Source organism: Bos indicus, chromosome 9 (genome assembly GCF_029378745.1).
Source record: "Bos indicus isolate NIAB-ARS_2022 breed Sahiwal x Tharparkar chromosome 9, NIAB-ARS_B.indTharparkar_mat_pri_1.0, whole genome shotgun sequence".
In the NCBI taxonomy this organism is placed as follows: domain Eukaryota; kingdom Metazoa; phylum Chordata; class Mammalia; order Artiodactyla; family Bovidae; genus Bos; species Bos indicus.
This window is the reverse complement of record NC_091768.1, coordinates 99,241,500-99,257,520: the sequence shown is the minus strand read 5'-3', so window position 1 is coordinate 99,257,520 and position 16,021 is coordinate 99,241,500. Positions and strand designations below refer to the sequence as shown.

General features: G+C 48.5%; 1 long non-coding RNA gene across 1 annotated transcript; it reads left to right on the top strand.

The window, feature by feature from the left end:
* The first annotated feature begins 15,017 nt into the window (after positions 1 to 15,017).
* Positions 15,018 to 15,616, top strand: LOC139184984 (uncharacterized). The gene is made up of 2 exons (XR_011568562.1): positions 15,018 to 15,281; positions 15,465 to 15,616. It is a non-coding gene; the product is annotated as an uncharacterized lncRNA (long non-coding RNA).
* Positions 15,617 to 16,021: the final 405 nt, after the last annotated feature.

The window sequence follows — 16,021 nt, the reverse complement described above, 5'->3', positions numbered from 1 at the left end:
AAGTTACAGGTGGGAAAACTGAGGCTCTGAGAGATTAATTCACAAATTCAGCATCCGGGCGGCTCTAGGATTAGATCCAAAGCAGTTTGTCTCCAGACCCTAATCATTGCCCTGTCTTTGGTTTTCCAAAGTTTATCCTTATGGATGATTCTCAAGAAGTGGTTGTTTAAAATCTGAATGGCCTCAGGGTGCCAGCTGAGCAGGCTACCCACGCCCCGTCGCAATCTTTGTCACTTCCTATCACTGCAATGAACCTCCAATTCTATCAAAATATGGGAAAAATCATTTTGACGCTGTATTTGCATATCCAAGGACTGCAGGATGGTTCGTATAATCAAATTATGTAGAGTTGTAAAAAGGGAGCATCGCTTAAATAGCTTACAAAATTACTTTGAAGACGTACATTAAAATCTAAGGAATCCATCACCTCCGAAATCTTTACAAAAGTGAAATGCTAACTGATTATGACAGCTTTGTCTCCATCACGGGCACCATTCTCCATTTCTACTCTGTCACCATCTCAGCTCCAGCATCACTGTGACCTCGGCCCCTCTTCCGACCCCACGCATGCCATGAGAAACAGCAGATGGAATTAATGCACGGCTGGCTTCCCCCCTCTCCCTATAGTTGATCAAAGGAGCAGTCTGGGGAAAAAAAAAAATAGCACCCTGGAAGTTGCTGAAATTCTGATTTCTTTCAGCAGTTTTATAGATTTTATAACTTATCTTTTATTGACTCTGCAAGGTCTCTGGTTCTCAGCATCTGTTTGTGGCATCTGTGGAGAAAGATAAATCCTGTTTTTTATGCCACGGAACCAAACTTAAGAGATAGACAAATGAACAGGCCTTGGGAGGAGGGGCCAGCAGCGCGTTCCTCTTACTGTCCTGCCATCCTCGGCCTCTCCGGGACCTTGCGCCCACAGGGCGGGGGGAGGAGAAGGTCCCTTCTCATCTGCCGGGTTTGAAAGCTTCAGGACAGAGGTGTTGGAGACCCAGTGATGAAGTTGAGAGTAGGTGTGCCCCCCCAACCCCCGCCCAGATCGGAGACCTGAGGATGGTTGGTCATGACCACAAGTTTTGGGGAGGCTAGTTGGTAACCATAAAAAACTCCTCTGCATCATTTACAATTTCTCAGACTTAAAAGAATCGTGCCTGGTCACCCAGACCCATGATTATATATCAGTGAACTTCATTATAATAATGGCTACGATGCTCCAACTTCTTTAAACCCTCAACTGTTCGATTCAGTCTCTTCGACTCCATAACTGTTTGTAAGATTAACAGACTCCAAGGCATAACTGACTCTCCCACTGGAGAAGAAAAGAGAGAGATCCAATCCTACCCTCGCAAAAGCGACCCTGCCATCAGGAGACGGTGTCTGTATCCCTGACACCAAGGTGCAGAGAGGTGCTGGGGAGTGGGGTCACCCTGGGGAGGGTGGTCTGGGGTACTCTCCTTTCGCAATGTCTTGACTGGAACTCGTGCAAAATAGACAATTGCCGAGCCCGTGGGATGGAGCCAGAGCTGAATCGGGGCGGGGAGGTTTCAGCCTGGGCTATGAGGTACGCCCAAGGACAGTGGGGTCCCAGCAAGTAAGTTGGTGGATGGACAAAGCTTCCAGTTCGATGTCAGTGGAGCCTGGAGGAGAGAGATGCCTGCAGCTCCCAGTCTCAGGATTTTACACCAGTACCTACAGAACGACCCCTCCTGTAGGACATGAGAGCCTGCTTTCCAGGCTGGTGAGGAGGGCAGGGCGAGCCTTCCCAAGTCTCAGAGCCAGAGGGTCACCGGGGTGAGCCCTGGAGGGTCAGGAAATGCTTCTCGGAGTTGACGGTCTCAGGAAATGACGGCCATGATGAGCGGACCAGAGAGGAAGCTGCTGTGACGGAGGAAGGCCAGAGGCAGGCTCCGGGGCTGGAGGCGCGCCTGGGCCGGGGTGGGTGCCAGGAGAGGGTCCCCTCCTTAGGTCGTGCCCTCCGGGGTCCACACTCCACGGGGCGCAGTCCCTCCAGCGCCGGTGGTCGTGGGAACAGAGTGCGGCCTGCCACTGAGGTGGGACCTGACGGACGGAAGTCTCCCTGTGGAAACAGGAAATGGAATTCTAATCGAGAGCCTGTCCTCTGCAGCTGCCCTAATGGGGCCTCTCCTCTCGGCTCCTGTAATGTCGCAGAAGGAGATTGGGTCCCTTGCAGTCTCACTGAAACAAGCAGGGCGCACAGTGAGAGGTGGGTGAAATAGAGGTGGGCTTTCCCTCCTGCTCCTGGATGGGAGGACCCACCATGGCTAACGGAGAGGTGTCTGGACTGACCGTTCATTCGTGGGGCTTGTGCTCCTCTCTGCTTTAAATAACTGCCTTTAACTGGACATCCATGGCATCTGCTTCTCCCTCAGCTCCCCCAAAACACCCAAAGCAGATTGCGGAGATCAGCCTTCCCCCAGCCTCTGTTTCCTCTTAGCTGACCACCAGATGACCCTGGTGTGGAGAAGGAAGGTCAAGTGTTAGTGGTTCAGTCATGTCTGACTGTTTGTGACTCCATGGACTGTAGTCCACCAGAATCCTCTATCCATGGGATTCTCCAGGCAAGAATACTGGAGTAGGTAGCCATTCTCTTCTCCAGGGGATCTTCCCGACCCAGGGATCAAACCCAGGTCTCCTGCACTGCAGGCAGATTCTTTATGGTCTGAACGACCAGGGAAACCTGAAGGAAACTCAGACCCATATTAATGTGGCTGTATTTCACACATAATTCAGTCCTTGGAAGAAAAGCTATGACAAACCTAGACAGAGTATTAAAAAGTAGAGACAATACTTTGCTGACAAAGGTCTGTATAGTAAAAACTATGGTTTTTCCAGTAGTGATGTATGGATGTGAGAGTTGGACTATAAAGAAAGTTGAGCATCGAAGAACTGATGATTTTGAATTGTGTTGGAGAAGACTCTTGAGAGTCCCTTGGACAACAAGGAGATCCAACCAGTCCGTCCTAAAGGAAATCAGTCCTGAATATTCATTGGAAAGACTGATGCTGAAGCTGAAACAACAATACTTTGGCCACCTGATGGGAAGAACTGACTCATGGGAAAAAACCCTGATGCTGGGAAAGATTGAAGGTGGGAGGAGGAGACAATTGAAGGCGGGAGGAGAAGGAGATGACAGAGGATGAGATGGTTAGATGGCATCACTGACTCCATGGACATGAGTTTGAGCAAGCTGTGGGAGATGGTGATGGACAGGGAGGCCTGGCACGCTGCAGTCCATGGCGTCACAAGGAGTCGGACACGACTGAGGGACTGAACTGAATTCACACATCTGCCCGGTAAAAGCTGGTGCCAAGGAACAAAGCCACGTCATGGACTTGTAACCATTCTTGTTCTTTAGACTTGAACCCTCTTCTGTTTCTCTCCAGGAGACACTTTACCTGATGGATGTAAAGGGCTCCGTCCATACTGAGTTAGACCCTTCACATGAAGTCCCACCCCACTCTTACCCTCCAGGCATGTGAACCCTCCAGTTAATTCTTCCTTCTTATCATTTCCAGGGAAACAGAAGCAGGGCCTGACCACAGAGAATGCCCAGGACCAGTTTATTGACTTCCAAGGACTATTAACCTTCTGGAGAAGGGAAAAAAAAAAAATACCCTTCTTGTATCTAGGACCTGCTGGGTGCTAATTTAATGTGGCAATGAGATAAAAGTCCACTCAGGCTGCTGTCAACCTCACTGGATCGGAATGCCGTCTACTTAGCATAGAAGTCAAACAATTCCCTGGCAATAGATTGCCTTCCACTTGTAGGTCTACTAAATAAATAGAAAAGTAATTAACAGTGGGCGATGGCAGATATATCAGAGGGGATTTCATTACAGCAGAACAACAGAGGGAACCAGGAAGTCACTGTGCGCCTTCGCGTCTGACGGGGCTCTCATGCTCCGTCTCTGCGAGAGAAGAAATTTCAGAATTTCCCATCTTCACTTTAATCAACAGGGAAGAGAAAAATCTGAAGTGCCTGAAATTAGTCCCCAAATAAAGAATTCTCCTTATTGTTCCATTTAATTCTTTTGGTCCTGGAACTTGTGGGTGATTGCACCTTTTTTGTTGTATTTTTGCTTTTCTTCCTTCCTTCCTTTCTTTTTTTTTGGAGTGGGGGGGGGGCTTGCCTATTAAATAACTGAATTTCAAAATGCTAACTGAATGTCTCATTATTTTTATTCTTTCCTCCCTTTGGAAAATAAGTGGCATTATGTCACTTAGAGCAGCAAGAAGGAATGAAATTTCATAGGAAGGAAATTTATGCTCAGTTGGAAAAAGAAAAGATGTTGAAGGCATTTATTTTTGACCAGCTTTTAAAAAACATATTGGAAAGTACTAAATTCAATCTTGCATCTCCAGAATGGTATAACCTAATTTTAGCATATTAATTAACAATAAAAGTAGTGTTTTTGCCTCTACAAAGAAATAAAATAATTAACTTACTGAGGAAATGGGGTCATATGATTTTACTTTCCAAGGGTAATGAATGACATTGAACAACAGTAATGAGGTTTTGAAGAGCAACTCTGACTACTGAGCCCTTTTGGAATTCTTTGTTAAATACCCAACAGCTGGCCAGTTTTCCCTGTCTCCAAACATTACCTGTCTCAACCCAGACTAACCCACCTACACTTTAATGAGTCAAGCCTATGTTCCCCAGGAAGAATGCTGAGCAGCAGGGGCAGGTAAGTTTTTAGGATTCTCAAGGCCGACCTGAGTGTCTGAATGGTCCCTGAGTCAATAAACACTCAGGTGCTTTCTACTTGGGGGGGAAATTCCAACATTTCGTAGGTTTCCATATTTGGACATTTGAACTTGGAATATTTTGTCACGTTTTCACATAGCTTCATTCCCCAGGGGGGAAAAAAAACCTAGTCTTTCAAGTGGTTATTACAGAGCTAAGTGCATAAATATGCATGAGAGGTCATTATTACCACGAGATGATACTTAAAAGGTTCGAGTATCTCTTACTAAGATTTTTCAACTTGTTCGGTGACAATAAATCAAAGTCTCCAGTTTTTGGTTGCTGAACTTTGCCTTTGATGGTTCCTTCAAAGTTTTCAGGAAAATGGTTTCTGAGCCCTGAGTAGCACTCGACGGTCCAATCATTCATGCATTTGACAGACGTTTAAGGAGATCTTTAATTGTTGGTGTCTATGTTTCCTGCAGAAGGGCCACCTTTGGAGCACTGTAGTCAGTGCTCTCCCCTGGAGGAGGAAGTGGCAACCCACTCCAGTATTCTTGCCTGGAGACTCCCCGTGGACAGAAGAGCCTGGTTGGCTACAGTCCATAGGGTAGCACAGAGTCAGACATGAAGTCGGACAGAAGCAACTTAGCACACAGTCAGGCCTCTGAAGGTCGAGTAACAGAATTTCTAGATTTTAGAGCTTGAATAGAGGTTTGGAGAAGCAAAGTCACTTGTTCCAGGGGACATCTTGTCCTGTGGTCAAGACTGGAAGTAGGATGTGACCCCTAGGCCAGGCCTCTGACCAATGAGTCTGCAAAGCTTGGGGTCCAAAGTGCGGAATCATCTGGGGAACCATGACGACAAGAGCTGCATTTTGACTCACTTCTGACTTCCAGAACTTGGTATTTCAATGGAGAAATCGTATGTAGAATGATCAGAGTCAAAATGACTCTTCAACACGATATTCCCATTCACTAGTGACTTCAGCTCAACCCTGGGCGTGCAGCAAGTTCCCTCTTGGAGAAGATAGAATTTCTTTCTTCAGGATCAATCATCCCTGTGGCCCAGATCTCTGTGGGAAACAGAGAAAAGACGACGGAGCTGGGGAGAGGGGACAGCCTCTCCCAGAGCCTTGCTCCTTCTCTCTCTTGGTGAGCGGGAATACTACTCGTGTAGTCCACGGGGTCTGGTTATGCTGCTTGTCCCATAAAGAAAGCAATTTACAAACAATTAACAAAAACAACTCTTTCTTAAATTTTTGCTCGTGGGCTCCTGGTCTCTGATTTATAGGCCAAATCTTTGGAAAGCAGAGCAAGTAGAATCCAGGGTGACAGGCATCTCTCCACCAGGAACTGATTCATGGTCTGATGGAAACATCTATGCTATTTCACACGGGGTTTTCCCTGAATCCTAAGGCTGACCTTGCTTAAGGACGTTGTAGTGAAAGGGAAGTGTGTGAAAAATAGAGCCTTGACATCTATCTGGAGAAAACTCTAATTCAAAAAGATACACTCAAAGATTGCAGCACTATTTACAATAGCAAGACATGGGAGCAACTTAAGTGTCCATCAACAGATAAATGGATAGAGAAGATGTGATACATATATACAATGGAATATTACTCAGCCATAAAAAGAATGGGATAAGGCCATTTGTAGCAACATGGAAGAACCTAGAGACTGTCATACTAAGTGATGTAAGCCAGAAAGAGAAGACGAATACCATACAATATCACTTATATGTGGAATCTAAAACAATAATACAAATGAACTTATTTACAAAACAGAAATAGACCCACACACATAGAAAAAAAAATGTTTACCAAAGATGAAAGGTGTGGAGAGTGATAAATTAGGAGTTTGGGATTAACAGATACACACCACTATATATAAAACAGATTAAAAAACAAAACTAGGACCTACAGTAAATGAAAAGGAACTTATTCAACATCTTGCAATAAACCATGATGGAAACAAATATGAAAAAGTATATATATACATATGCTAAGTCACTTCAGTCGTGTCCGACTCTGTGCGACCCCATAGACGGCAGCTCACCAGGCTCCCCTGTCCCTGGGATTCTCCAGGCAAGAACACTGGAGTGGGCTGCCATTTCCTTCTCCAGTGCATGAAAGTGAAAAGTGAAAGTGAAGTCACTCAGTCGTGTCCGACTCTTAGCGACCCCATGAATTGCAGCCTAACAGGCTCCTCCGTCCATGGGATTTTCCAAGCAAGAGGAGTGGAGTGGGGTGCCATTGCCTTCTCTGATATATATATATATATATATATATATCTCTCTCTCAGGGTTTTCATATATGTGGGCTTCCCTGGTGGCTCAGATGTAAAGAATCTGCCTGCAATGTGGGAGACCTGGCTTCAATCCCAGGGTCGAGAAGATTCCCCTGGAGAGGATAATGGCAACCCACTCCAGTATTCTGGTCTGGAGAATCCCATGGACAGAGGAGCCTGGTGGGCTATAGTTCATGGGATCGCAAAGAGTCAGACACGACTGAGTAATTAACACTTTCATTTTTTCATACACACACACACACACACCTGAGTCACTTTGCTGTGCACCAGAAACTAACACAACACTGCAAATCAACTCCTTCAAAAACAAACAAATAGATAAGTAAAGCCTGGCCCTGAACTGACAGGGAGGCATGCTCCATGGGCAGAGCCCCAGAGGAAGTGCTGCCTTTGCAACCTGCTCAGGAAAGCTCTTCAAGGCTGGCTCCCCCACACTCAGGCTTGTTGTTACCAAAGCTGACGCATTTTAAACCTGACTTTTGTTCTACGCCGTCGTTTCGCCCATCACGTGACCCCGGAGATGTGCGAGAGGAACACGCACTGTGAGGGTCACGGGCAACTGACTCTGTCTCCTCCACGTCAGAGCCGTGGGAACTCGGGAAGGTGACCTCATTTCTGAGAGGCTCAGCGTCCCGTCTGCAAACCGGAGGTGATCCTGCCCACCCCGGCTCCCAGGAGCTCAAGGTTAGAGGAGATCACGCACAGAGCACTGGGTCCTGGGAGGCGTTCACCCAAGGCCTTCCAGACTTCTTCCCAAGTCGTGTCTGAACTCACTTCGGTCATCCCCAAATGCCCAATAGTCGTTTATCTTATTGAAAACTCAGCTCATGTATCTCTTTATTGTTTTATTGTTTCAACATTTTATTGTATTGTCTTTATTTCAGCATTTTTTAAAGCTGCCTCTTTTCATAATGAACTTTCTGTGTGTCTTGTGTTGTGATTTGAGTTTCCAAGGGATGAGTGTTTCTTTTGCAAACTCTCTAATCAATGCCATGTTTCTACCTTAGAAGCCCAGGAAGCTTGTTGACAGACTAACAGAATGATCAAAATGTCCCAAACCCAAGTTTTCTCTTTCATTTTAAATAACTCACACTGTCTTCCCCAAACCCCAGAACTGCAGGGTCAGGTGAGACCTCCAAGATCTGGGTGGGCCAGAGGGATGACCAGGGCTAGAGAAACATGCTAACCAATGGAGATGCAGAAACTGCCCAGGAAGCAGTACCGCAGTACTGCCTGACTCGTGGCTGGATGCTCACCATCCAGACTTGCTGGTTTCCCCGGGATGGTGTCCCACTGTGCTCTGGGCTGCCCCCAATCCTTTTGGGAGATAACTTCTCTCTTCCCCGGTAACCACTGTGTACTTTCTGTTCATGATTCTGCACATATTTACTTTTATCCACATGTTTTGCTCAGAATCTTGGTTCAGGTGCTGACCTTACACCTTTGCCCAAATGACTTGCAAACACATGTGGTTATAAATATCAGTATCAGACTGAGTTAGTCTCCCCGTGGACATGTACTTATTTACTCATGTTTTGCAAACTAAACATCTCCTCCCATGTGGACCCCTCCATTCTATCACCAGCTTTGAGTTATTCATCCAACTAGCATTTGCTGAGCTCCTCCAAGGCGTCGGGCTCTTAGCTCGTGTGCTAATTCTCTGCTTTCTGTCTTCCTTTTCAACCCTCAGAAGTCCTTCTTACCACTGTGCTCCTAGGTGCCCGCACAACATATAATATCCCATGACAGATGTCTTTCCATGTGTAACCAAAGTGGCCCTGGACTTTGTGCGGCTGTATCCCTTTCTAAACTCGTCCCGACACAACGCCTGGTCTCACCTCTCACACATTTTTGCCACTTTCTGGCACACGTTGTGAGGTGCTGTCATACATCTAAGTTGACTTTTTTTGGCCGCTTTATTTGTGAGCTTTGGATCCATTCACGTGTTTCTCCTCCCCACGATTTGAATTGCGTCCCTGGTGGGAAGTCAGATGCTTGCTTTTCAATCCCTTTTCCTTCTGCTAACAAAAATGCTAAGGAAAGGTTAGCTGCGCTTGGAAAAGAGGCTCAATGACATTCTAATAAAGTGACCACTTAGATAGTCTTGTTTTAAATGACAAACTCTTCCTTTGAAAAAATTTAGAGCTGAATGAGATCTGAGAACTCTCACTCAGTCTAAGCTCCGGTGGGGAGTGTGTGTTGAGTCAGGTTTAGAATCTGGGCCTCTGGACTCAATTCAGTGGGGCAGGGGGGAGGTTCCTTTAAATATTATCTGTTTTTTTTTTTAATCAAAAATATATATGCAGGAGGGTGGGAAGGAGGTTTGAGAAGGAAGGGACATATGGACACATATAGCTGATTCATGTCCTTGTACAGCAAAAATTAACACAACACTGTAAAGCAATTATACTCCAATAAAAATAGATGTAAAATAAAGAACAGAAGGTAAACCGAAGACCACGCCGATCAAGCACGTTTCCAGCACCCTGTGGCCCCTAAATGTGCGATTCTTCCCAGACACCTTGAACCTCTGAGGAGCAAGCCTCAATTCCCAGGGATCCCGCCAGCTCACCCTGGTTCAGCTGTCCTCCGAGCCCGACAGAACCCAGGTCTCTCTTCCCAGCATGCTAATCTCTCGTGATCACAGTGGGTCTGCTGTGGTTTGTCACTGGCAGCCAGGCCCGCTAATGTTGCCTGAGTCTGTTTGAATGTCTCTCTTGATGGGGATTATGTTTTATTTTTAGACAGCTCTCATTGTTAGAAAGTTTTCCTGCTAATCGCACAAAACTCTGCGTTCCTCTGCTGTGCTCACCGGGGTCCATTTTGCTCTGTGACCTGTGAGCACACAGTGCGCCGGGGCTGAGCCACAGGCAGACTTTGACCTGGGCAGTCTTTCCTGGCCCCTCTTCCTCCTGGCCCTAGCTCTGGCTCTCCTGCCCTCCTACCTCCCTTGCTCCGACTCCACTTTCAGTTCTGCACTGAAGCTTTGTCATGAGCGACCCAGTGGGGCGGGCCTTCCAGCTTCTTCTAGACCCATCCTCCAGGACATGACCTCCAGCGTGGAACCCTGGCATCCTGGAGCTCCAGGGTGCTGAGTGTGCTGTCCCCCAGGTCACAGCGTGTGGGGTGGACGGCCCGCCCCAACCCTCGCTCAGTCTCAGCCGTTTGGGAGCGATCCTCAGATGCGCAGGTCTCAGTTCTGTCCCCTGGAGTGGCCCTGGGTACATCTAATCCCTGGTAGTATTTTAGGAACATGACCCCATGCCTCTTGTTCGCTCTCCCGGGCACTCTTGCAGAGGGTGGATAGAAGTGCCTGCATGTGTAGAGGCCTGTGCGGGGCCCTGAGCCACTTCCCTGCCTTAGCTGGAACAGGCTATTTCAGCGGTGCCGGCTCTAGCCATGGGCTTTGTTCAGCTGTACATCCACACCCCGGGCTTGCGGTCAACCGAACACGTCCACGCCGTCCCCTGTCCTATGAACGGCTGTTTAGCCTGGTCCCTGCTATTCTTGAGTCACCTGTTTCCAAACCCTCGTGCATTCTGTTCATTCCTATTTTGCTTGGATTCCTTATTCTGGCGCCTGATGTCTTTTTGAATCTTGACTCTTTCATGGACCTTTACATTTCCAAGCTTTCGCTATGCACGGAGTTTAATACGTGAAGATTCTGTGCTTCAAAAGCATAGATGAAAGTGTGCGGTCGGGGTGTGGGCTCAGAGCTCTGAAGCAGCTTCGCATGTGCACTGGGATCAAGCAGAGAAGTGGTGGGTGGCAGGAGCCAGGTTTCCCGGGCGGGGATGGGAGGTTGTGGATACATGGAGTGGAGGGGGGGCTAGATTAGGGCCAGAGACCTCGGGGTGAACTCAGGTGCAGCCTAGCACAGATGCTAAGGGATGGATTCGGAAGCACTGATAGACTTGTGTGCACACACGAGCTAGCATCCATACACACATTTCCCAGTTCTGTTAGTTGAGGGGGGCCCAGACGCAGGGACATTCCAGGAGCGGGAAGCCCACGCTGGGTCCACAACTTGGTTTCGAAATGCAGTTCTCTGATAAAAGGCACCCGGGCTCTTGGGAGAAAGGGCTCGTTCCAGGACTAGGTCAGGGAAAACGGAAGACAAGCCTGAGCCACGTTGTAGCAGCAGAAAGTGAGGAAGTGCTTCCTTCACCAGAAGTCAGGAGCACGTCAAAGGGACACACGCGTCAACCCAAGGCCACCCCAAAGCTCTGGAATAGCCAGAGTTGTCCCGATGGGAGCAAAAGCGAATAGCACAGTACTGCGTTATAACGCAAAGTCCAAAATGCACCTGCCTGAGTCCATGTGGACATAAAGAAACCACTGAATAAATACAGAGACGGGAGGCAAGGGATGAGCATCCTTACAGACCAGCTCCAAATAATTTACACAGACGCCCCCAGCCCAGCCCTCTGGACTTGGTGACTTGTTTACAAAGAAGGAGTTCTGGAGGAGGGGGCGATGACAAGCATTCCCGGGGTTAGGTGATTGCGTTCCTGTCATCATTTACACATCAGGGAGGCAGTGCGCGCTCTGGATACGCTGTGCTGAGAACGGCCCTTCACCTCTGTGGTCTCTCCCCCCTCCCCAAATCCATTAACTGTGGTCTATTCATGAAGAAACATCAGAAAAAGCAAATGGAGGGACTCTGCAGAATAGCTGACCAGCGATGCTCAAAACTGTCAAGCCATCAGAAATATGGAAAGACTGGGGACTGTCATGGAGCATAGGAGGCTGGGGAAAGATGACAACCAAATTTAGTACCTATGCAAGTTTTCTGTATCTAAAATGCCTTCTCCTCCAAATGATTAAAAATAAAAATAAAGGAAAGGCACATACATAACTTTAAAATGATGTTCAACAGGCAAGCACAAGAGATCTGATATTCTGTTAGTGACCGCTTGCTGGATGGTGTTGATCCAACATCATCTACTGGCATCCGGCTGATCACAGAGCTCCCTTCTTGTGGGCATGATGGCCCCCACCCCCGACTGGACTTTACCCAGTCAACGAAGCTGGGACTTTACCCCGTGGTATGTGGGTGTGGCAAGCTCCAGAACTCTACACTTCCAAGGCTGTGGCTTTCCACTGTGCTTATTCAGACGAAGACCAGCCCTGATTTTGCCCTTAATTACCATCCTCACAGATGTTCCCTCCTACCTAAGGCACAGTGGGGGCTCCACCCAACTGCGCTACATCCTCCTTGGCTCCGCCCACCCCGAGATGCGGTCACCGCCCCCTCTTCCCTGCTTGTCTGAGGCTGTGTGTGCTCCCGGGTGTGCCTGCCCGCCTCCCTCCCAGACACTGACCCACGTTCCTCCCACACCTCATTACACTCCCTGAAGAAGCTTTGGAAACTTCAGGGACTCGGGGCTCCAAGACATTCCAGCTATTTCAGCAACTCCTTGACATTTATGAACAGCGATAAAGAACATATGTGTTCCTCTGTTTCTGCCATTCTTGTTTTTGGGACTTGATTGGAACGTAAGCTCTTTGGGTTCCGGGTCTTTTTAAGGACATCATGTTTTATTTATATATATATGGGTTTGGCCGGGAGAAATATCAGTAACCTCAGATATGCAGATGACACCACCCTTATGGCAGAAAGTGAAGAGGAACTCAAAAGCCTCTTGATGAAAGTGAAAGTGGAGAGTGAAAAAATTGGCTTAAAGCTCAACATTCAGAAAACGAAGATCATGGCATCCGGTCCCATCACTTAATGGAAATAGATGGGGAAACAGTGGAAACAGTGTTAGATTTTATTTTTCTGGGCTCCAGGATCACTGCAGATGGTGACTGCAGCCATGAAATTAAAAGATGCTTACTCCTTGGAAGGAAAGTTATGACCAACCTAGACAGCATATTCAAAAGCAGAGACATTACTTTGCCAACAAAGGTCCGTCTAGTGAAGGCTATGGTTTTTCCTGTGGTCATGTATGGATGTGAGAGTTGGACTGTGAAGAAGGCTGAGCGCCGAAGAATTGATGCTTTTGAACTGTGGTGTTGGAGAAGACTCTTGAGAGTCCCTTGGACTGCAAGGAATCCAACCAGTCCATTCTGAAGGAGATCAGCCCTGGGATTTCTTTGGAAGGAATAATGCTAAAGCTGAAACTCCAGTACTTTGGCCACCTCATGCAAAGAGTTGACTCATTGGAAAAGACTCTGATGCTGGGAGGGATTGGGGGCAGGAGGAAAAGGGGACGACAGAGGATGAGATGGCTGGATGGCATCACTGACTCGATGGACGTGAGTCTGAGTGAACTCCGGGAGTTGGTGATGGACAGGGAGGCCTGGCGTGCTGTGATTCATGGGGTTGCAAAGAGTCAGACACGACTGAGCGACTGATCTGATCTGATCTGAAAGCGTTATTTGGGCAAATTTTCCCCTCTGTGTTGCTTGGTGAAGTATTGATTGACATGTGAGTGTCTAATAAGGAGCAATGTTCGTTTCTTCAGTTTGTCTTTGTATGGGTGACAGTTTCAAGCACCCCCTCCAACCCGCCCCTTCCCTACAACAGGAACCCGTGTTGTTTGCATCTTCGTTGAAGCTTATCCTCCACCGTGTGGCTTCTGTCTCACTGTCTCATCCAAGGTCTCATCCGCCAACCTGAGGTTTACCTAAGTGGGTTTGAATCCACTGTGCAAACAGAAATCCATAAAGCCCCTCACGAGAGGCCTTGCTGAAGAGCGTAAGACACAGCGTCTACACCGCTGCCTGGCCTGTGAGCTCCCTAATGCTCTCAGAGAAGTTTTTTAAGTTCCCGAGCAGAGATTGTCCTCAGAAAGCCCAACCCCCGCTTCAAAACCCTGCTCTTCTCAGATGTCAGCTTTGAAAGAAATTGTCATAGCATTTCCGTTTCTTTCTTGATCACGCTCACCCAGCTCCCCCGGCCCTCAGCACGCATCGGTCTCTCTCTGATTTACCCAGGGCCATCTTCAGAACCCTCTCCCCTTTCTTATTTCAACATCGCCCCCGTTGGTGCTTTCCTTTCCGAGCGTTCACATGAGAGAGTCATGGTGTTTCTCAATCCTCCGCCTGCGATCCGAGCCCGCGATGGGGCAGGGATGGGGGAGGGATGTAAGGAGGAAAGCACCCGGGTCTCACTGGACGGCCTGGGGTCCTGGCTGCTGTGAGAGCGAACCCCTGTGGGTGTGTGGCTAGGGTGTGACAGTGCGTGTTGATGGTGTGCATGTGCTCGTGTGTGTGCCTACATTTGTGAGTGTGTATGTGTGTAAGGCAGTGTGAGTGGATGTGTGTGCCTGTGTGCCAGTCCATGTATGTATGTGTGTGTGAAACAGTCTCAGTGTGTGTGTGTGTGTGTGTGTGTGTGTGTGTGTGTAAAACAGGGTGTGTGTTGGCCTCTGTGTGTGTGTGTGACTGTGTGTGTATGTGTGTGAGATGGAGTGTGTGTGTATGTGTGTCTCTGTGTGTGAGGCAGTGTGAGTGTGTAAGACAGAGTGAGAGTGTGCATATTGGCCTATGCATGTGTATGTGTGTAAAGCAGTATATGTGTCTGTCCATGTATGTGTGAGTATGTGTGTGACAGTGTGAGTGTGTGTGTAAGACACAGTGTGTGTGCAGGCCTATGCTTGTGTATGAGGCAGTGTGTGTCTGTTCACATACGTATGTGTATGAGACAGTGTGTGTGTCAGCCTATGTGTTTGTGTGTGTGTCTGTCTGTGTGCCTGTCCGTGTACGTGTGTGTATGTGAGACAACGTGAGCGTGTGTGTGGAGAGGATCAGACACCAGCTTTGGGGAGGCCGGGTCCAGTCGGCTGGGACCAGAGGTCTCAAGAGGCCTGTGGTGAGCAGGCTGGTTGGGGGGCTGGGGGCAGGTAGGGAGGTGGGGGGGTGGGGGGGTGGGGAGGTGGGGGGCTGGGGGCAGGTAGGGAGGTGGGGGGGTGGGGAGGTGAGGGGGTGTGGGGGTGTGGGGGGTGAGGAGGGCCCCGGAGCGTCCTGAGGCGCAGACTTCCTCCCCCTGCCCCGCGGCCGCAGCGGGGAACCGCTGCACACAGACCCCCCCTCCAGTGGTCAGGAATCTGGTCTCCATGTGTCCACATTCTGCTCTTCGCCACCCTCCAACCCTGCCTGGAGCCCCGACTTTCTCACGTGTGAAATGGGGCTTCTACCAACTGCAGATTGGACACAAGCCACAGGACTGGATGAGACGGAAAATGCCTGGCACGGGGCTTTGCTGGGGAGAAGCACTTTACCATCAGCGAGAGCTGCTCTCTACAGAGCTCTCGGTGTGTATCACCTCTTTGCATCACGTATACAATGTCTGTAACTGCAAATCAGTGCCTGTCTCTATTTTTCTTCAAAATTGAAGAAATGATATTTTATTGAGATATAATTGATGTTTAAAAAATTTTTACTGAAGTACAGTTCATTTAAAAGCATATCGTTTTTAACTTTCCGCTCGCTCGTAGGTGGTCCTGGTGTGTTGGAAATGTTCAGCCTTGTGCAGACCTGACCTCTGTGCTCCCTGTGCTAAAACACTGTTTTGATCGACCTCTGGATGCCTTGACTTATTGGCTTTGAATTGATCTATTGATTTAATAAAAGTCATTTTTCATGGTCACTGGATCTGGATAAAGAGTCAGTTTAGCTCCGGTTTGGCCAACGTCATCAATAATAGATGTTTTGCTGATTCTGTTGGGTGATTCATTTCCATGGCATAAACACAGGAAACCTCTGTCAATGTCACGGCACCGGTATCTGTGCACAGAACCAGAGCCCCCGCCCCGTCCAGCGGATCCCGTCCACCCGCGCTCTTCATGTTTGGGAGTAGCTACTTCTCATCGCTTCATCTCAGGAAGGGCCCCCAACCAACCACTCTCCTGAGGGCAGAGGCCTGCGGGGCTGGGGTCAGCGGAGCCCAGGGCGATGTGGCCACCCTCCCTGCCTGCAGCTCCTTCCACGCCCCTCGGCCCAGTGACCGGCTGAGTAAGCGCCCTTCTGGCAGGCCAGCACCTCATTGAGAAAC